The sequence below is a fragment of the Staurois parvus genome, unplaced genomic scaffold (assembly GCF_062004578.1).
Source record: "Staurois parvus isolate SC_StPar_1 unplaced genomic scaffold, SC_StPar_1.0 ptg001066l, whole genome shotgun sequence".
Lineage (NCBI taxonomy): Eukaryota > Metazoa > Chordata > Amphibia > Anura > Ranidae > Staurois > Staurois parvus.
Genome location: NW_028318862.1, coordinates 4,182,862 through 4,205,137, shown reverse-complemented (window position 1 = coordinate 4,205,137; position 22,276 = coordinate 4,182,862).

Here is a 22,276-nt window from a genome sequence, read left to right as displayed (position 1 = left end):
AGACCATGGACATAATACAAGAGATGGTCAGAGACTGTGGACATGATACAGGAGATGGTCAGAGACCATGGACATAATACAAGAGATGGTCAGAGACTGTGGAAGTGATTCAAGAGATTGTTCGACACTGTGGAGATGATACAGGAGATGGTCGGAGATTGTGGACCTAATATAAGATATGATCAGAGACTGTGGGCATAGTGCAGGAGATGGTTGGAGACTGTAGACATTATACAGGAGAAGGTCAGAGACTATGGACATATTACATGAGATGTTCAGAGACTGGGGACATGGTACAGGGCATGGTTTGAGACTGAAGACATGACACAGAAAATGATAAGAGGCTGTAGACATGATACAGGAGATGGTTAGCTACTGTGGACATGATACAGGAGATGATCAGAGACCATGGACATGATACAAGAGATGGAAAGAGACTGTGGACATGGTACAGGAGATGATCAGAGATTGTGGATATGATACAGGAGATGATCAGAGATCGTGGATATGATACAAGAGAACAAGTTTCAGGAGACAGTTATAGACTGGAGACATATTAAATTAGGCTGCTAGAAATCACTGCTATAACAGGGCAATAGGAAAACACAGACTGGTGTCTTCAGGGGCCCCTACCCACGTGGAAGAAAAATATATTTAAAATAAATTTTAAAAATATTCTTCTCAAATATATTGACATATATTTGAAATACTACAATTCTGGCTGTATTCAATATATTTACAACACATATTTCAATATATATTTCGTATGTTGAAATGCTTTTTTATACATTAAAATATATATGAAAAATATTTTTAAAAATACATTTTTAAATATATGTCTTTGAAAATACAGTTAACCTACATTTTTGGAATGCATTTAAAAATATATGTAAAATTATATGTTAAAATGACTTTTTTATATGTTCAAAAAAATCTGAAGAATATATATAAAAAAATATATTTTTAAATATATACCTTTAGAAAATATATTTACATTTACATTTTTTAGAATACATGTTAAAATATATTAGCGTAGGCCAATATATTGTAAATATATGTCACATATATAATTTTTTTCTAAAAATATTCTAAATATATGTCTCTTCCCTGTGGGTAGGGCTGCACAAAAAGTGCCAAAGGACAGCAGGTTGGGCATCAGGGTTCTAGACCTTAGACAACTTGATTTGCTACAACAGATACTCCTGACGTATGGATCGGCAGGTACTCTTGAGGTATGGTCACACTAGTTGGTCTGGAGAATTGAAGTTCTCCCCGAGTTCTACCTTTTCCTTCAACAACCTATAAAGCTGGGTCAGACCAACAGCATATCTACACTCCACCCTACAATCATACAATGTTGAATTATAATTGGAGTATCTAAAAGACAAATAATGTGTTGCTCTAAGTTACTATATTGGCTGGGAACTTTTGATTCATTCTGTAAGCATAGATGGAGACTTTTTTTTATATTCTTATACATATACATGCTGAAAATGTGTTTTCCAGTAACAGTTTTTTTTCCAAATCCCATGAAAAGCTTTATGTTGTACATCGCACTTCTCAAAACAAAACAATATAACATTTCTCCATCAAGGAATTGTTCTCAGGAAAGGAGTTCTCTTTAGATCAGTAGACATCAAAGCATTCTGTAAAATGTATAATATAATAACAGGAAACATGATCGCTTTCACAAAATAAAATGTTTGCAATTAAAAGAGATAGGCAAAACCTGCAAATCTGCAACAGATTTTACCCACATTTTAAGAAATATAAATAAGAAATATAAATGCTACCAAAAATTTTTAAAATAATAGCACTCAGGAAGAAAAAGAATGGGAAGGTTTCATACAATAAAGTGTATCTAAACCCAAAGACAAAAATGTAAATGTGGCAATACCCCATTAAGAGTCACTGAGTTTTGGGTCCTCCTACAGCTTTGCACAGCTAGACTTCACACATTTTGTTCCATACGTTCCATGCAGAGTCAGTAAACAGTCCTTGAGCTTGGTGTTGTGATTTTATTAAGGGGTTTTGATCTTGGATGGGGTTGAGGGGTGTATGGGATGCCCAAGGAAACTGCTAACTCGAGGAAAACTCCTTAGCAATTAGTGATATGGAAAGAATAGTCTCTCCTCTGAGAGCACTCCAGTTCTCTGGTGTGCCTCCTCAGCCCCCTGATGAATTCTTCTCTTCACCCAGCTGCCAGTGGGTATTCCCTGGGCAAGGAGGTCCAGAAACTGCCAATTGAAATACACAGTCCCAGATGAGGCGCTAGTTGCGTTCTCCACCTGACTGCCATCTCCCCTTATCTGTTCCAGGGGGTGTAAGGTTACTCACACTCACTGTCCTTTCTGATAGCTCCATGGATTGGTGGCTGCCTTCAGGCCTTTTGCTGGGCTGGCTCCTTCCCTGTTGTTTAGGTTGTCCTTCCTGGAAGATGGTGGTACAGTGGAGACTACCTTGTCCAGCACCAGCCTGTAGGTAGGCCTCTTCCCTGGGCCCCCTCTCAGGCTCCACACTCCAGCCTTCACTCCATCTTCCACCCAGGGGCGGACTGACAACTCATGGGGCCCCCGGGAAATAGGGGATCATGGGGCCCCTGTGTCCTTGCCCAAACTCAAAAAAGCCTATGAAAAAGGTACCAGCGGCATCTCATGGGGCCCCCTACTGACCCCGGGCCCTCGGGCAGTGCCCGAGTTTCCAAATGGTAAGTCCGCCCCTGCTTCCACCCAACACTACCTCCTCCTGATCAGGCTCTCTCATACTTAAGGGCTGTCCTGAACCCATGCCAAGCCTCCTGCTTGGGGCTTGGTCAGAGTCTCTTGAGTATGCAAATCAGCCCCTCCTAACTCCACCCACTGCCTTCTAGAAACTTCTCATGTTTATAGAGCAGGGGGAGGTATCAGGGAACTGACCTGTAGAGCCCTCAGCCCTGACCTAAAGTAATCTGGTTGACTTATCCCAGGCTGCTACTCAGCCTCAATTTAAAAACCTATCTAGCTCCTCCTAGCTAATTAGAGGGGTGCTACATAATATATTTCAGTTTACTAGTCCTTGGTGTGGTGGCTGCATTAGTTTACATTTTTTCAGTTTTTTTCCCTTAATCTGAACCTGGTAATTCTGCCAACCACACACGTCCCATCCCTGGATGGCTACATCACTTCTCCACTGTATCTATGGAGGGAGCCATGGTTGTCACCCTAAGCCAGCCTTTTTCAAATTTTTTACTCTCACGGCGCCCTTGAAATAATTTTCAGGCGTAGGGGAACCTCTGCCAAAATGAATTCATTGGAGTCAGTGGGAAAAGTGTACTTTACATTGGTGGTCAGTGGGAAGAATGCACCTTTACAGCTGTGGTGAGAATGCCATGGCGTCATACTACTGGTTGTTTTATGCGGTCTTGGGTTCCGAACTTTGCAGGCAGCATCAAATGGGAAGTCAGTCAGGTACATTTGAAGGAACTTCTAGCAACCTCTGGAGGAACCCTAGGGTTTTCACAAAGCCCTGGTTGAGAATAGCTGCTCTCCTGATATGGACTACAAACATGTCCATCTTTCTTCATCTCAATTACATGGGAGCAGGGGCGGACTGACCATTTTGAAACTTGGGCACCGCCCGAGGGCCCGGGGTCAGATGCCCCTGGTACCTTTTTCATAGGCTTTTTTGAGTTTGGGCAAGGACACAGGGGCCCCATGATCCCCTATTGCCCGGGGGGCCCCATGAGTTGTCAGTCCGCCCCTGCATGGGAGGCAGGGTAATCAGTAGATTACAGAAGATAGCTCGAAAAGAAAATATTCTTTAATCCAGCTCACAGGAAGTAACAAAGACCTGGTATTTCTTTCAGGATCAACAGGTATTTTCCTGTATTTGCTGAAAATGTTCTTTTGCTTGAAAAAAAAAGAAAGCTAATGCAGCCATCACATCCAATGACTAAGCTACAACACATTTCATTTTTGTTCTCGGGTTTAGTTATCCTTTCTTTTCATGAAAGCAAAACTCATTGGTGTCTTTGACATAGCCAGAGACGCCAACCCCATCCATACACCTGCAGTGGCTGCCAATGCTGAGAAGGAGACCTCTGTGTGTAGGACTATCTGTAGAACCTTCATGCTGCTCCCGGGGGATCTGGATAATTGCAAAGGAGCATCAAGCAGTGTTTCGCTCATAAAGTCGTTTGCAAACAATTTGAAAATTCTGTTTTGTGTGAAATCCCTGGAAGACGGCGGAATAGAGGCGCTTGCCTTTCAAAGTCTGCAAATGGAAGGAGTTCAGTGTGAGGTACAAGAGCACATCAAAAGCTAAACAAACGGGTCCTGACAACTCCCAGTTATCTGCGTACTGATTAATAGTCGTCTTTTTCCTTCCATTCTCTGCGTCTAGCTAGCGAGGAGCAGCTTTTTCCTTCTGGGTAGCCAAACTCCATGCAGAGCTCTATCTCTCCCAGCGACAAGCGTTTCGTTGTTGGTACCCAGCCCTGTCTGGTAGTGACACCTGCTGGGGAGGGGAGTAGAAAGACAAACACTGGTCACCCTAAAACCCAACATGGATTTCACTGACCATACACTTTCCAATCTGACCCAGGGGCGGACTGACAACTCATGGGGCCCCCAGGCAATAGTGGATCATGGGGCCCCTGTGTCTTTGCCCACACTCAAAGCACACCCAGAAAAGCTTATAAAAAAGGTCCGAGGATACCGGATATAGTGAATGCGGGGTCTGGGGAGAGCAGATGTAGTGAATGCAGGGTCTGGGGAGACCAGATATAGTGAATGCAGGGTCTGGGGAGACCATATATAGTGAATGCAGGGTCCGGGGAGAGCGGACATAGTGAATGCAGGGTCCGGGGAGACCAGATATAGTGAATGCAGGGTCTGGGGAGACCAGATATAGTGAATGCAGGGTCTGGGGAGACCAGATATAGTGAATGCAGGGTCCGGGGAGACCAGATATAGTGAATGCAGGGTCCGGGGAGAGCGGACATAGTGAATGCAGGGTCCGGGGAGACCTGATATAGTGAATGCAGGGTCCGGGGAGAGCAGATATAGTGAATGCAGGGTCTGGGGAGACCAGATATAGTGAATGCAGGGTCCGGGGAGAGCGGACATAGTGAATGCAGGGTCCGGGGAGACCAGATACAGTGAATGCAGGGTCCGGGGAGAGCAGATATAGTGAATGCGGGGTCCGGGGAGAGCGGATATAGTGAATGCAGGGTCCGGGGAGAGCGGATATAGTGAATGCAGGGTCCGGGGAGGCCAGATATAGTGAATGCAGGCTCCGGGGAGACCAGATATAGTGAATGCATGCTCCGGGGAGACCAGATATAGTGAATGCAGGCTCCGGGGAGAACGGATATAGTGAATGCAGGGTCTGGGGAGACCAGATATAGTGAATGCAGGGTCCGGGGAGAGCAGATATAGTGAATGCAGGGTCCGTGGAGACCAGATATAGTGAATGCAGGGTCCGGGGAGACCGGATATAGTGAATGCAGGGTCCGGGGAGACAAGCTATAGTGAATGCAGGGTCCGGGGAGACAAGATATAGTGAATGCAGGGTCCGGGGAGAGCGGATATAGTGAATGCAGGCTCCGGGGAGAACGGATATAGTGAATGCAGGGTCTGGGGAGAGCAGATATAGTGAATGCGGGGTCCGGGGAGACCAGATATAGTGAATGCAGGGTCCGGGGAGAGCAGATATAGTGAATGCAGGCTCCGGGGAGAACGGATATAGTGAATGCAGGGTCTGGGGAGAGCAGATATAGTGAATGCGGGGTCCGGGGAGACCAGATATAGTGAATGCAGGGTCCGGGAAGAGCAGATATAGTGAATGCAGGGTCCGTGGAGACCGGATATAGTGAATGCAGGGTCCGGGGAGACAAGATATAGTGAATGCAGGGTCCGGGGAGACAAGATATAGTGAATGCAGGGTCCAGGGAGGCCAGATATAGGGAATGAAGGGTCTGGGGAGACCAGATATAGTGAATGCAGGGTCCGGGGAGAGCGGATATAGTGAATGCAGGGTCTGGGGAGAGCGGATATAGTGAATGCAGGGTCCAGGGAGGCCAGATATAGTGAATGCAGGGACCGGGGAGAGCGGATATAGTGAATGCAGGGTCCGTTGAGAGCAGATATAGTGAATGCAGGGTCCGGGGAGGCTAGATATAGTGAATAAAAATAGTGAAGCGCTTTGAGCACATACTTTATGGTATAAGTTAAGTGGCAGCAGCTATTAGTAGGTTTTATACAACTCATTATAAGCGCAGGAGGATTTTTTTCCATTAGATATAGTGAATGCAGAGTCCGGGGAAAGCGGATATAGTAAATGAGGGGTCCGGGGAGACCGGATATAGTGAATGCAGGGTTCAGGGAGAGCTGATATAGTGAATGCAGAGTCCGGGAGAGTGGATATAGTGAATGCTTTTTGGACGCCATGGACATTTCTCAGTTTCCAGGCAGAAAGAACAGTAAAAATGCAGGCAGGGCGCAGGACAAAGCACTCGGGACAAAATGTATGTGAAATGGTTTGATACAGTAATGTTATACTATGTGATTTTAGTGAATGACACTTTTTGTCATTTTCAAATTTCCCGCCGTACGTCCCGACGCTCGCAGGGGACACTGCAGGAGGGACATCACGGAGCGCAGGACAAGGTAAGTGAAGAAGAGATCCCGGAGCAACGCTGCAGTGTATTCCAGAGTGTAGCTCGGGGTTACCGCTTGTGGTGCTGAAACTTTACCCCGAGCTACACTCGGGAATACCTCCAGGGGGGTTACGAGGTGACCTCTTGCAGACAGATTTGTGTGTACTGTGCCAAAACTAAGCTGCCTGTGGTACACAAAGGGTTTGATTTAATAAAGGCAATTAACTGTTCGATTTGCAAGGGGAGTTGCATTTTGCAAGGGAATTTTCCCTTAGCTTGGTGAAAATTCATTTTGCAAAAATGACCTAATTCAAAGGAAAGGGGAATTAACAAAACATATCTGCTGACACACAATTGGTGGATGGAACCCAGAAAGGTTCACTTCATTCGCTGAGCTAAAGGAAAATTTCCTGTAAAAGTGAAAATTCCCTTGCAAAGCGTATTTGCCTTAAGTAAAACAATCCCAGCAGCTGCAATGTTTGAGAGCCGTGGAATGTTTCCCTTACGCAAATGAGGCATCCGCTTTATAAGCCTTAAAACCTACTTTTGTTTACCTATAGACCAAAAAGATGCCAATTAGTGCAGATATAGAAAAACATTTATAGACTAGAAAATTATATAAAAGGCATTAAATTTATTTGTATTCTGACCCAGGGGCGGACTGACAACTCATGGGGCCCCCGGGCAATAAGGGATCATGGGGCCCCTGTGTCCTTGCCCAAACTCAAAAAAGCCTATGAAAAAGGTACCAGGGGCATCTCATGGGGCCCCCTACTTACTCCAGGCCCTCGGGCAGTGCCTGAGTTTCCAAATGGTCAGTCCGCCCCTGTTCTGACCATATCTGCAAGCACATGCTTATCTGCACCCCTTGAACAAAATAAACCTCATCTTACCCATCATAAAGTGTGGGAATGTGCATCCAGCTACATCCCAACATTGCCCATTTAGTAATCCCTCATTTATGGACTTTGGGGTTGATTTACTAAAACTGGAGAGTGCAAAACCTGGTGCAGCTGTGCATGGGAGCCAATCCGCTTCTGACTTCAAGTTGTTCAATCAAGCTTTGATAATAAATCCTGGAAGCTGATTGGTTTCTATACAGAGCTGCACCAGATTTTGTACTCTCTAGTTTTAGTAAATCCACTCATTGTCTATCAGGACCTTTCTCAGGCATCATACGATGTATTGAAGTCAGTGGATACTGAATCTATTAATACTATAGGTGTATGGATTAGGCTAGTCATGATTTCAGGATGGGCATTGGACGCATGAGTCTGACCTGACACCGGATGATAGTCTTTTTTGGTTCTGCTAATCAGAATATAAAAATGAGAATTGGACCATTGGGAATAATATGAACACCAAATGATTTTTGGGGGGGAAGGGTAGTGCAATATACACTTTTCTACAATTTTGAACAATAATGATTTAATTTGATTACTACATTCTTGGAATGTTATGTATATACACTATATTGCCAAAAGTATTGGGCCAGTCACCCAAATCATCTGATTTAGGTGTTCCAATCACCTCCATGGCCACAGGTGTAGAAAATCATCACCTAGGCATGCAGATTGCTTCTACAAACATTGGTTGAAGAATGGGTCGCTCTCAGGAGCTCAGTGACTCCAAGCGTGGTCCCGTGATAGGTTGTCACCTGTGTAATAAGTCCATCCGTGACATTTTCTGGCTACTAAATATTCCACGCTCAACTGTTAGTGGGATTATAACAAAGTGGAAGCAACTGGGAACAACAGCAACTCAGCCACCAAGTGGTAGGCCACATAACATGACAGAGCGGGGTCAGCGCATGTTGAAGCGCACAGTGCGCAGAAGTCACCAACTGTCTGCATCGTCAATAGCTAAAGACCTCCAAACTTGGTGTGGCCTTCAGATTAACACAACAACAGTGTGTCGAGAGCTTCATGGAATGGGTTTCCATGCCAGAGCAGCTCCATCCAAGCCTCACATCACCATCCAAGCCTCACATCACCAAGTGCAATGCAAAGCGCCGGATGCAGTGGTGTAAAGCACACTGCCACTGGACTCTAGAGCAGTGGAGACGTGTTCTCTGGAGTGACCAATCACGCTTATCTGTCTGGCAATCTGATGGACGTGTCTGGGTTTGGCGGTTGCCAGGAGAACGGTACTTGCCTGACTGCATTGTGCCAAGTATAAAGTTTGGTGGAGGGGGGATTATGGTGTGGGGTTGTTTTTCAGGGGTTGGGCTTGGCCCCCTAGTTCCAGTGAAGGGAACTCTTAAGGCGTCAGTATACAAGACATTTTGAACAATTTGTGGGAAAAGTTTGGGGATGGCCCCTTCCTGTTCCAACATGACTGCACACCAGTGCACAAAGCAAGGTCCATAAAGACATGGATGAGCGAGTTCTGGGGTGGAGGAACTTGACTGGCCTGCACAGAGCAGGGGCGGACTGACAACTCATGGGGCCCCCGGGCAATAGGGGATCATGGGGCCCCTGTGTTCTTGCCCACATTCAAAAAAGCCTATAAAAAAAGTACCAGCATCTCATGGGGCCCCCTACTGACCCCAGGCCCTCGGGCAGTGCCGGAGTTTCCAAATGGTCAGTCCGCTCCTGCTCCCCTGTCTCTGAATGCCTCTAAAAATCTATGTGTGTATTGTTAGGTTACTTTCACACTGATCCGCCGCAAAAACGCAAAGGCGTTTTTAACATATTTGTGCTGCGTTCGCTGAGCATTTTTAAAGGACACGTGACTTAACAACTGCACCAAAAATGCTTCCCAGAGGAGTTTTTAAAGCGTTTTTTAGGCGTTTTTTAGGCATTTTTAAGACACTTTTCATGTGTTTTCCATTGATTACAATGGAAAAAGGTGTTTTTGGGGCGTTTTTTTAAACTCCCCAAACATGCCTCAAAGTTTTGCAGGAGTTTTTACACCACACCGCAGACGTGTGAAAACATACATAGATTTACCTTTACATACACAGGGAAGCATTTTTCTTGAGCTTTTTAGGCGCTTTTTTTTAATGGAAACACACTTCAAACTCCTTGGTGTGAAAGTAGCCTAAGAGAAAAGCTGAGCAGCTCTATTGGATATTTGTACCCAATTGCTAATATAGAAACATTAAAAAGTGACGGCAGACAAAGATTGAGTGGTCCATCAAGTCTGCCCATTTTTTAGGGTTTTTTCTTTTTTTTTTGGTTTTTTATCCTTGAAAGTAGACGACTCATATACTGCATTGTGTAGGAACATTGTCCTTGAAAGTAGGAGACTCATATACTGCCTTGTGCAGGAACTTTATCCTTGAAAGTAGGCGACTCATATACTGCCATGTGCAGGAACTTTATCCTTGAAAGTAGGCGACTCATATACTGCCTTGTGCAGGAACTTTGTCCTTGAAAGTAGGCGACTCATATACTGCCTTGTGCAGGAACTTTGTCCTTGAAAGTAGGCGACTCATATACTGCCTTGTGCAGGAACTTTGTCCTTGAAAGTAGACGACTCATATACTGCCTTGTGCAGGAACTTTGTCCTTGAAAGTAGGCGACTCATATACTGCCTTGTGCTGGAACTTTGTCCTTGAAAGTAGACGACTCATATACTGCCATGTGCAGGAACTTTATCCTTGAAAGTAGACGACTCATATACTGCCTTGTGCAGGAACTTTGTCCTCGAAAGTAGACAACTCATATACTGCCTTGTGCTGGAACTTTGTCCTTGAAAGTAGGCGACTCATATACTGCCTTGTGCAGGAACTTTGTCCTCGAAAGTAGACGACTCATATACTGCCTTGTGCTGGAACTTTGTCCTTGAAAGTAGGCGACTCATATACTGCCTTGTGCAGGAACTTTGTCCTTGAAAGTAGACGACTCATATACTGCCTTGTGCAGGAACTTTGTCCTTGAAAGTAGACAACTCATATACTGCCTTGTGCAGGAACTTTATCCTTGAAAGTAGGTTACTCATATACTGCCTTGTGCAGGAACATTGTCCTTGAAAGTAGACGGCTCATATACTGCCTTGTGCAGGAACTTTATCCTTGAAAGTAGACGACTCATATACTGCCTTGTGCAGGAACTTTATCCATGAAAGTAGGCGACTCATATACTTCCTTGTGCAGGAACCTGCAAATCTGTATTTCCATAACTTGTACTCAAGATCCCAAGATATGACTTTTTCTTAAAGCTAGCAACACAGTCCATCACCCATATATATTTTCCAAGAATGATGTCCTCATACTAAATCTAAAAACCTTAATATTTAGACCACGCTTTAAATATACAGACATTAACTTTATTTAAAATCACACAAAATCCCACAATCCCAAAATTATACATATATTGAATCCAGTGTACTTATCTATAGGAAGAGGGTATTTTGCAGCCATAGGAACCCTATGCAGGTCCTGTAAGCTACCCAAAGACATAAAGTCTTGCCCAATTCAGGTAAAATCAGCTGCCACTCGAACCTATTATACCTTTAGAAATTAATTAATTCTGCCAAAAAAATAAATAAAAAAATTTAAGAGATATAAATAATTACCAATGCATTTGGTAAATAAGATTTTAAGAATAATGATCTCATTTTAAACAATAGGCTCTTCATCACTGCAGCTTTTTCTTAGCATTCATTAACATATAGAAAGTCTAGTGATCCTCAACACGGAAAATGTTAATTGAAATATTTTCTATATTACATATAAATTGTAGAATGCTACATCTAGCCTTTCCCTTTGTAAACCTCCACACTGTTTAAAATGATAAAACTGTCTTCTCGGCACAAGGGCCTGCAGTGTCTTCAGGATAAATTTGGGCGAGGGGGTGGGGGGGGGGGACTTTTCTATATAACATCTCGTCTCTCTCCCTGATCATTCACGCTCCTTAATTCAATAAGGTGAGAAGGAGCATAATCTGATCATATTTGTTTTGCATCACTGCAAAAACAGAAAATGAGGGGCTGCAGAGCCGCGCCAATTTACTTCATCCGACCTTGATTAAAAGAAAATTAATTGCCACATCTTGCCGGAATATCACAGGCAGCAGCCAATGGCTACGTAGAATACTTCAAAAAATAAAAAAAGAGAAGAGGCGAGCCCAGCTTTGCCCTTTTATCTTTTCAAAACTAACTCACTGGAAAATGAGTCTGACCGTGACAAAACAGAAAAATCCACCTGATAAGGAGGAGACAAAGAACGTAGAAGCATTCAGACACAGGTAATCTACATCACCCGTCTCGGTCCACACAGACAGGCTTGTGTCTGAACAATGTTACCGCGTGCGACTGACTACCTGCTCGCCAACGAGCTTGCGTCGCCTGGAAAACGGGGTTCTGAGGGATCTCATAAATCACCCCGCGATCTACTACTGCCCTTAAACGCCTCAAATTGTTCTCATAAACATGCCAACGTTTAATGGACGAATACGGTTAAAAAGTAGAGATGATTAAGGAACATAGAGTAGCGAGAAGACATTTACCAGTTCTTAAATTACGGTCTACATTTGCTTTTCTTAAATACACTAAAGGTCAGGCCATATTTGCTTTCATTACGCTCTTCTGTAGTTATACAAGCTGTGTTATCACGAAAAATTATTAGCAGTATACAAGAACAAATGGATTAACCCATTGCGGCGTACGTATCACCTTCTGTAACTACAACTAGGCATTCTTGGAGCTCCTGTGAAGCTCAGCCTTTTACAACACTACTAAAATGTAAACTTTTGGCAGCAGATATATAGTTATAGGTAGTTGTGAAAAAATGCTGTAAATGAAGAATGCTTTCAGAAATAAAGTATTAATAGTTTACCCTCATCGGCCACTTTATTAGGTATACAGTGGGGATTGAAAGTTTGGGCACCCCAGCTAAAAATTTGTATTAATGTGCATAAAGAAGCCAAGGAAAGATGGAAAAATCTCCAAAAGGCATCAAATTACAGATTAGACATTCTTATAATATGTCAACAAAAGTTAGATTTTATTTCCATCATTTACACTTTCAAAATAACAGAAAACAAAAAAATGGCGTCTGCAAAAGTTTGGGCACCCTGCAGATTTTATAGCATGCACTGCCCCCTTTGCAAAGCTGAGACCTGCCAGTGTCATGGATTGTTCTCAATCATCATCTGGGCAGACCAGGTGATGTCAATCTCAAACGTTTTAAATGCCCAGACTCATCTGACCTTGCCCCAACAATCAGCACCATGGGTTCTTCCAAGCAGTTGTCTAGAAAACTGAAACTGAAAATAGTTGACGCTCACAAAGCTGGAGAAGGCTATAAGAAGATAGCAAAGCGTTTTCAGATGTCAATATCTTCTGTTCAGAATGTAATTAAGAAATGGCAGTCATCAGGAACAGTGGAAGTTAAAGCAAGATCTGGAAGACCAAGAAAAATATCAGACAGAACAGCTCGCAGGATTGTGAGAAAAAAAATCAAAACACACGTTTGACTGCACGATCCCTCCAGAAAGATCTGGCAGACACTGGAGTTGTGGTACACTATTCCACTATAAAGAGATACTTGTACAAATATGGTCTTCATGGAAGAGTCATCAGAAGAAAACCTCTTCTACGTCCTCACCACAAAAATCACCATTTGAACTTTGCAAATGAACATATAGACAAGCCTGATGCATTTTGGAAACAAGTTCTGTGGACCGATGAGGTTAAAATTGAACTTTTTGGCCGGAATGAGCAAAGGTACAATTGGAGAAGAAGGGGCACAGAATTTAATGAAAAGAACCTCTGTCCAACTGTTAAGCATGGGGTTGGATCAATCATGCTTTGGGGTTGTGTTGCAGCCAGTGGCACAGGGAACATCTCACGAGTAGAAGGAAAAATGGATTCAATAAAATTTCAGCAAATTTTGGATGGTAACTTGATGCCATCTGTGAAAAAGCTGAAGTTAAAGAGAGGATGGCTTCTACAAATGGATAATGATCCTAAACACACCTTGAAATCCACGGGGGATTACATCAAGAGGCGTAAACTGAAGGTTTTGCCATGGCCTTCACAATCTCCTGACCTCAACATAATTGAAAATCTATGGATAGACCTTAAAAGAGCAGTGCGTGACAGACAGCCCAGAAATCTCAAAGAACTGGAAGACTTTTGTAAGGAAGAATGGGCAAAGATACCTCAAACAAGAATTGAAAGACTCTTGGCTGGCTACAAAAAGTGTTTACAAGCTGTGATACTTGCCAAAGGGGGCAGTACAAGATATTAACTCTGCAGGGTGCCCAAACCTTTTGCAGATGCCATTTTTTTGTTTTCTGTTATTTTGAAAGTGTAAATGATGGAAATAAAATCTAACTTTTGTTGACATATTATAAGAATGTCTAATCTGTAATTTGATGCCTTTTGGAGATTTTTCCATCTTTCCTTGGCTTCTTTATGCACATTAATACAAATTTTTAGCTGGGGTGCCCAAACTTTCGATCCCCACTGTACCTGTTCAATTGCTTGGTAACACAAATTGCTAACTGGGTCGGACTGACCATTTGGAAACTCGGGCGCTGCCCGAGGGCCCGGGGTCAGTAGCGGCATTGGCTGCAGAACTTTGCAGGCAGCATCAAATGGGAAGTCAGTCAGGTACAGTTGAAGGAACTTCTAGCAACCTCTGAAAGGAACCCTAGGGTTTTCACAAAGCCCTAGTTGAGAACAGCTGCTCTCCTGATATGGACTACAAACATGTCCATCTTTCTTCATCTCAATTACATGGGAGCAGGGGCGGACTGACCATTTTGAAACTCGGGCACTGCCCGAGGGCCTGGGGTCAGTAGGGGGCTCCATGAGATGCCCCTGGTACCTTTTCCGTAGGCTTTTTTGAGTTTGAGCAAGGACACAGGGGCCCCATGATCCCCTATTGCCCGGGGGCCCCATGAATTGTCAGTCCGCCCCTGATTGCTAATCAGCCAATCACATGGCAGCAACTCAATGCATTTAGGTATCTAGACGTGGTGAAGACGACTTGCTGAAGTTCAAACCCAGCATCAGAATGGGGAAGAAAGGGTATTTAAGTGACTTTGAACATGGCATGGTTGTTGGTGCCAAACGAGCTGGTCTGAGTATTTCAAAAACTGCTGATCTGCTGGGATTTTCACGCACAACCATCTCTAGGGTTTACAGAGAATGGTCCAAAAAAGAGAAAATATCCAGTGAGTGGTAGTTGTGTGGAGGAAAATGCCTTGTTGATGTCAGAGGTCAGAGGAGAATGGGTAGACTGGTTGCTGCAACATTCATATGATAGGGTCAGAATTTGGTGTAAACAAAATGAAAGTATGGATCCATCCTGCCTTGTATCAACGGTTCAGACTGGTGGTGGTGTAATGGTGTGGGGGAGTTTTTCTTTGCACTCACAAGGTGGACCTAATAAAGTAGCACGTGAGCGTATTTTACCAATTAACAAAATGAAAGGAAATGAACAGAAGAGAAATCCATCAAATCAATATTTGGTGTGACCAACCTTTGCCTTCAAAGCAGCATAAATTTTTCTAGGTACACTTGCATACAGTTTTTGAAGGAACTCGGCAGGTCGGTTGTTCCAAAAATCTTGGAGAACTAACCACAGATCTTCTGTGGACGTAAGCTGCCTCAAATTCTGTCTCTTCATATAATCCCAGACAGACTCCATGATGTTGAGGTCGAGGCTCTGTGTGGGCCAAACCATAAATTCCAGGATTCCCTTTTGATAAATTGATAAATATAAATAATGAAAATATATATTTTTGAAAGCATTCTTACTTCACAGCATTTCTTCTTGCCTGTCTATAACTTTTACACAGTACTATATATGATGAAGTTTTTAGGTGTCATCAGAATGGAAGACACTGGAATTTATGATATTTTTAAAGTTGTTTTGCTGTTTACCAGAGGTTGGGACACTGTCTTTGGTGTCACTGGAAAGAATACTGCCCCATCTTTGGAGTCAGTGGGAGGAATGGTGCCCCATCATTGGTGATGGTGGAAGAAATAATTCCCCATCTCTAGTGTCAATTGGAGGAATAATACCCCATTATTGGTGTCAGGGGAAGGAATAGTGCCCCATCTTTAGTGTCAGTGGGAAGAATGGTGCCCACCATTGGTGACAGTGGAACTATTAGTTCCCCATCTCTAGTGTCAATGGAAGGAATAGTATCCCATTGTTGGTATCAGGAGAAGGAATAGTGCCCCATCTTTAGTGTCAGTGGGAGGAATGGTGCCCACCATTTGTGACAGTGGAAGAATTAGTTCCCCATCTCTAGTGTCAGTGGGAGGAATAGTAACCCATTGTTGGTGTCAGTGGAAGGAATAGTGCCTTGTATCAGTGGAAGGAAGAGTGCCCCAAAGTGTGGAAAAAGGCAAGCAATTGGCCACATCCAGCCCACGGGCTGCAGTTTGGATACTCCTGCACTACAGGAAAAGGGCTGAGGAGTATCAAACACCACAAAGGGGAGTAACCACATCTGAGGGAGAGAGTGAGCCAAGTAGAATACCATTCCCTAGGATAGGCTCCTACCAAGGTAGGAATCAAAGGTTTTAGAATATAAAGAAACTAGAGAAACCTGAGATGCTACACAGCAGGGCCCCATAAGAACAGAAGGAGCAGGTGAATGTGATGCCTGATCTAGGCTAAAGGCTACAAGGTTTGAGAACCCAAATGCTGGAGGTGTTAACTAAATGAAAATTCAACGGGGGGAACACCACCACCCCCATCATTTGTAGAAGTGGGTGTGCATCTTCAAGCACTAGACAGATTACCTACCTACAATTTGAATTACAGTAACTGAAATACCTTTCCGCCTTCTGTTAGCAGTGACATTGATTTGTGACATCTCTACTACAATGATTGCCCCAAGCTTCTGGGTCCCGTGCCGAGTGGTTGCCCTCCTGCTCAGTGAACATAGGAGGTTAAAATACAGGGGTGGGGGGATATCACATCATGATCATAAACCGTACTCTCCGCTCCACGCAAGACCTCCTACTCTCTAGCTCCCTTATCTCCTCCTCCCATGCTCGTCTCCAAGATTTTTCCAAGGCGTCACCCATCCTCTGGAACTCCCTACCCCAATCTATCAGACTATTGCCTACTCTACTTACTTTTAGGGGATCACTGAAAACCTATCTCTTCAGGGAAGCCTATCCCTCCCTCTGCTGATACTGGAATCCTCTACTCTTCCAACCACTCCATCCCAGACAGTTATTACCTCTTGTACCACTGTCCCCTCCCTCCTAGATTGTAAGCTCCAAGGATCAGGGCCCTCGAACCCCTCTTGTATTGAACTGTATTGTTACTATATTGTCTCCCACTGTAATGTAAAGCGCTGAGCAAACAGTTGGCGCTAAATAAATCCTATATAATAATAATAATGATCTCCACCTTGTCCTAACAGAAAATGCTTTGGATTTATTGAGAAAATGTGAATTTTTTTCTGAATGGTGCCTGTGCCGAGTGAGCAACCTCCTATATTCACTAAGCAGCAGGGCAGCCCCTTGACATGGGACCCGGAAGAGATCACAGATCACTGCAGTAGCAGTTTTTACTACAGTGATGTCCAGCTTCTTCGGGGATCAGCCAGGTATGACACAAGTATACCTAGAGTGGCTCATGATGGGCAGCACAGTGGCTCAATGGTTAGCACTTCCACCTGGCAGTACTCGGGTCGTGGGTTTGAATTCCAACCATGGCACCACCTGCCTGGAGTTTGCATGTTCTCCCTGTGTGGGTTTCCTCTTGGTACTCCGGTTTCCTCCCACACTCCAAAGACATGCTGGTAGGTAATTGGCTCCTGTCTAAATTGTCCCTAGTATGTGTATGTATGAATGTGAGTTAGGGATCTTAGATTGTACGCCCCTTGAGGGTTAGGGACTGATGTGAATGTACAATATACAGTATATGTAAAGCACTGCGTAAATTGATGGCGCTATATAAGTACCGATAATAATGCTGGACCACTCCGCACAGAAATTTCACCAAAGTTCCCGAGAGAGAACGCCCGGTAGTTTAATCTCTTGCTGACCACATAATGCACATGTGTGTTAGCAAGGAGGGAGGGCCATAATGCCAACACATTACACATATCAATCCATGGAAGCTGAGGTCTCTGTCCTGAGAGATCACTAGCTGTGCACCCTTAGCACAGGGAACGAGCTGTCCCCAAGAGCTCCAAGTCTGTAGTTATGATCAGAAGCTGTCAGGAAGTGCTCCCGATCACGTGACCACTATGACAGCCAATCACAGGAGTCACGCAATCAACAAGTTTGTTCTGTGCCCCTGCCTTAAGCCCCAGTTAAAGAGCTTTAGTGACCGGGCAGGAGGGGGTTAACTTCACAGCAAGTGCTAAAAGACATCAAGCAAAATGCACTACGACTATGACCCGGAGCTACATGACAAATAGGGCAGCATCACAAGCAGGGGCGGACTGACAACTCATGGGGCCCCCGGGCAATAGGGGATCATGGGGCCCCTGTGTCCTCACCCACACTCAAACCACACCCAAAAAAGCCTATGAAAGGTAACAGGGGCATCTCATGGGGCCCTCTACTGACCCCGGGCCCTCGGGCAGAGCCCGAGTTCCCAAAAGATCACAAGTGAACAGAAAGAAAACCTTCCTAGAGATACAAGATTAATCCTCAACTGTCTGCAGACAATATTAGACTTACACAGTTCAGAGGATGCTGACAATCATGAGCGTGGCGTCTGCAGAGCAGGGATCGGACACAGATTACTGGTCGTGAACATGTGGAAAGTGATCTTACTCACTGTTATCTGTCAGCCCGCTTCTGTTATTTATTAAATGTAGCAAACTTACAACGGGATATGGCAAAGTTCTGTCTGGTTTGGATTTGTTCTGCATTTTTAAATACTCGGGACTTCGTACTTAGCAGAATACTGGTTGTCTCTCATACCAATAGATCAGTGCGCTCGGATGTGAATATACCTTTCTGACTCTTTGCCATTAATATACAGAAGGGATCGTGTACTTGGGGAAAGGGGCGGACTGACCATTTGGAAACTCGGGCACTCGGGCACTGCCGCCCCATGGGCCCCCATGAGATACCCTTGGTACCTTTTTCATAGGCTTTTGGGACACAGGGGCCCCATGATCCCCTATTGCCTGGGGGCCCCATGAGTTGTCAGTCCGCTCCTGCTTGGGGATACTTATGAAAATTTGGTGCAAAATGGCTTATCAGTGATAAATAGCGCATGTACAATTGTCTTTATTGCCCGCCATGAAAGCGGAGTTGTTTAGGCCACTCAAATGATCTTCTATTTCCCACCATATAAGAAATTCTTCCAAACACCTCCAGAATCACATTTATTTATCTTTTAAGACAGTGGGCATCAAAGTGTGGCCCATGGGCTGGATGAGGCCATTTGCTTGCCTTAACTGTTCCTTGGAGCACTATTCCAACCACTTATACATAGCACTATTCCTTCCACCGACACCAACAATGAAGAACTATTCCTCCCACTGATGCCAATGATAGGGCACTATTCCTACCACTGACACCAACAATGGAGCACAATTTTTCACAATGACACCAACAATGGGGCACTATTCCTACCACTGAAATAAACAATTGGGCACTATTCCTCCAACTGATACCAATGATGAGGTACTATTCCTTTCACTGACACCAACAATGAAGAACCATTCCCCCCAATGACGCTAATGATAGGGCACTATTCCTACCACTGACACCAACAATGGAGCACAATTTTTTACAATGACATCAACAATGGGGCACTATACCTACCACTGACGTGAACAATGGGGCACTATTCCTCCAACTGATACCAATGCTGGGGTACTATTTCTACCACTGACACGAACAACTGGGCACTATTCCTCTAACTGATATCAACCATGGGGCATTATTCCTTCAACTGACACCAACATTGGGTATATTTCCTTCTCCTAATACCAACAATGGGGCACTATTACTCCTCCTATTGACCCCAGGAGCTACGTAACTTTTCTCTCCCACTGATAACCAAGCCTGAGGCATAGTTCTGTTCCCGCTGATGTTGGAGTTATTTTCTACTCCCACTGGCCACAGCCTGGCCCCCCTGAAGTTTTGAAGGACAGTAAACTAGCAAATTGTTTAGAAAGTTTGGAGACTTTTGTTTTAAGACAAGTGCAGTGAAAGTATTTCCACCTTGCCATGGGAAAAATAAATGATCCTATTATCATATTTTAATGGTATACAGTATCTAATTTAAAGGGTATATCTGTTTTTGAAAAATTTTGGAAAAAACAAACTATCTTCTAAGAATTTCTGCAGTCTTACAGTGTTTTTGTCCCCACTCAGAGTAAGCTATCCCTTCATTAACATACAATGTAGGAGGGCGTTGGGAGTCAAGGGTTGTACTGTGCAAATAAACTAACTGGAGTCCTGTCCTCAACGAGCTTACAATCTAAGGTCCCTATCTCACATACTAGGGTCAATTAGACAGGAGCCAGCTAACCCCCCAGTATGTCCTTGGAGTGTGGAAGGAAACCAAATCCACACACGCACAGGCAGAACATGCAAACCGCATTCAGATAGAGTCCTGACCATGTGCCTTCATTTGTCTTGAGGTGAGTGCCCAACTGGGCAGCAAGCTGGGTTCTTCTAGGGTTCTGTGGCAAAATGCCTAAAAATTGCCCAAAATTATCCAAAAATAGTCAACAATCCAGGGGGTGGATCAAGCCTGCCTTTTTTTGTCACACAAAGCGACAGGTTTTTTTTTATTGTGCAGCATTACACCCTTAGGCACCGTGCTGGGCCAGCTTCTAGCATCCTAACAACCGATGATGTCATAAGATGATAAAGATCACATCTGGCACCTGCACTGCGTCTATGTTTGCCCCTCTCTGTCAGCTCTGGGGTCACATTAGCTGCATGAGACATTTAGAGAGAAAAGAAACACTGGAATATTAGTCAGTAGCAGTGTGTAAAATTTGATTTACTTAATAAAAAGAAAATAACCTCCTCTGTTGTTGGGTGTCCTATGTGTGGATGATGTTGTGTTATGTAAAACTATTAATTTCTTTTTTTACATTTTGCAATGGGGTGCCTTGAGATAGTGCCTAAGGTTAAAGGGCGCCTTGACTGGATAAAGGTTGAGAAACGTTGTTGTAGAAGGATGTTCAGAAGTATGAGCCTAGGGGTAAGAATTTAGCTGTGGTAGAAATAAACAAGAGATCCCTGTGCTCAAATCCCAACAGCTAGTGCATGCATTTATCCATCAGGTGCTAAAGGGGTGTAACCACAGATTAACACCAGAAATTCTGAAGGACCCTCTGCACACTGGTATATGCCCTTTCAAGCAGACTATGCAATAAATAGGGATATTTAGTTCACACATATTACAATACATGCTTAAGCTGGCCAACTGCGTCAAAGTCATCCCTCTATGGCCAGTCCTACTCTGCCTTGCCTACGCAAATGCTAATGTGGACACAATGCTAGCATAGGGGAAAAGACACAATGGGGAGAGCTACAGGGTTCAGGTCTGGCTAGTTTGCAGGGGTTCCAAGATCACACAGAGTTGACAGATTTAGGAGTGTAGATAAGGAGGGGATCCAACCTTTCCCCCCACTTCCCCGAGCATGGGTGGTGCTAGCAGTTGCTGCACAGCACAAGCACTGTAGCTGCAGCTCCTACCACCTGTTAAGACTCAGGGACAGGCAGGTTAGTGGCAGTGAAGCACTTTACTTCTTCCTTGGTTCATGTCACATGACACATCAGAGAGAAGACTTCCCCCACTCTAAGATGTCAGGTCTGGTAAGTGGATTTCATGGGGGGGGGGGGGGTAGCTGTACAGGCAAGGAACTGTACTGGTGGGGGAAATTTGTACTGGAGGGAACTGTACTGGTGGGGGGGGGGGGGTACCAACAAGAGCATCTGTTCTTGAGGGGCAGATCCGTACTGGTGGAGGGATCTGCACAGGGGGTGGGGGGGGGGTGGGTAGATCTGTACTGGGGGAGCTGTACTGAAGTGGCGGGGGGGGGGTTCTGTACTAAAGGGTAAGTGCACTGGGAAAGGTGATCTGTAATGATGGGGGGGATCTGTACAGGGGAGAAGAGATCTGTACTGGGGGACATTTGTACATCTGCACTAGGGGAAATCTCTATAGCAGAAGGGAATCTATACTGGGGGTAGGAATGTACTGTGGGGGAGATCTGTACTGCGAAGAGATTTGTACTGGGTCAGGAGCTGTTCTGGGAAGGAGATTTGTACAGTGGCAGGAGTGGTGCTGGGGGAGAGATCTGCCCTTGGTGGGAAAGATCTGTACTGGGGTGAGCTGTACTGAGGTAGGGAGATCTGTACTAGAAGGAAACTGCACTGGGGGAAGGTGATCTGTACTGGGGGAGAGATTTGTACTGGAAGGATATCTCTACATCTGTAATGGGGGAAGATATGTACTGGGGGGTGGGGATATCTGTATATCTGTATTGGGGGGAAGATCTGTACTGGGGGGGATATCTGTACTGGGGGATATCTGTACATCTGTATTGGGGGAAGATCTGTACTGGGAAGGAGATTTGTACAGCAGCAGGAGTGGTGCTGGGGGAGAGATCTGCCCTTGGTGGGGAAGATCTGTACTGGGGGGAGCTGTACTGAGGTAGGGAGATCTGTACTAGAAGGTAACTGCACTGGGGGAAGGTGATCTGTACTGGGGGAGAGATTTGTACTGGA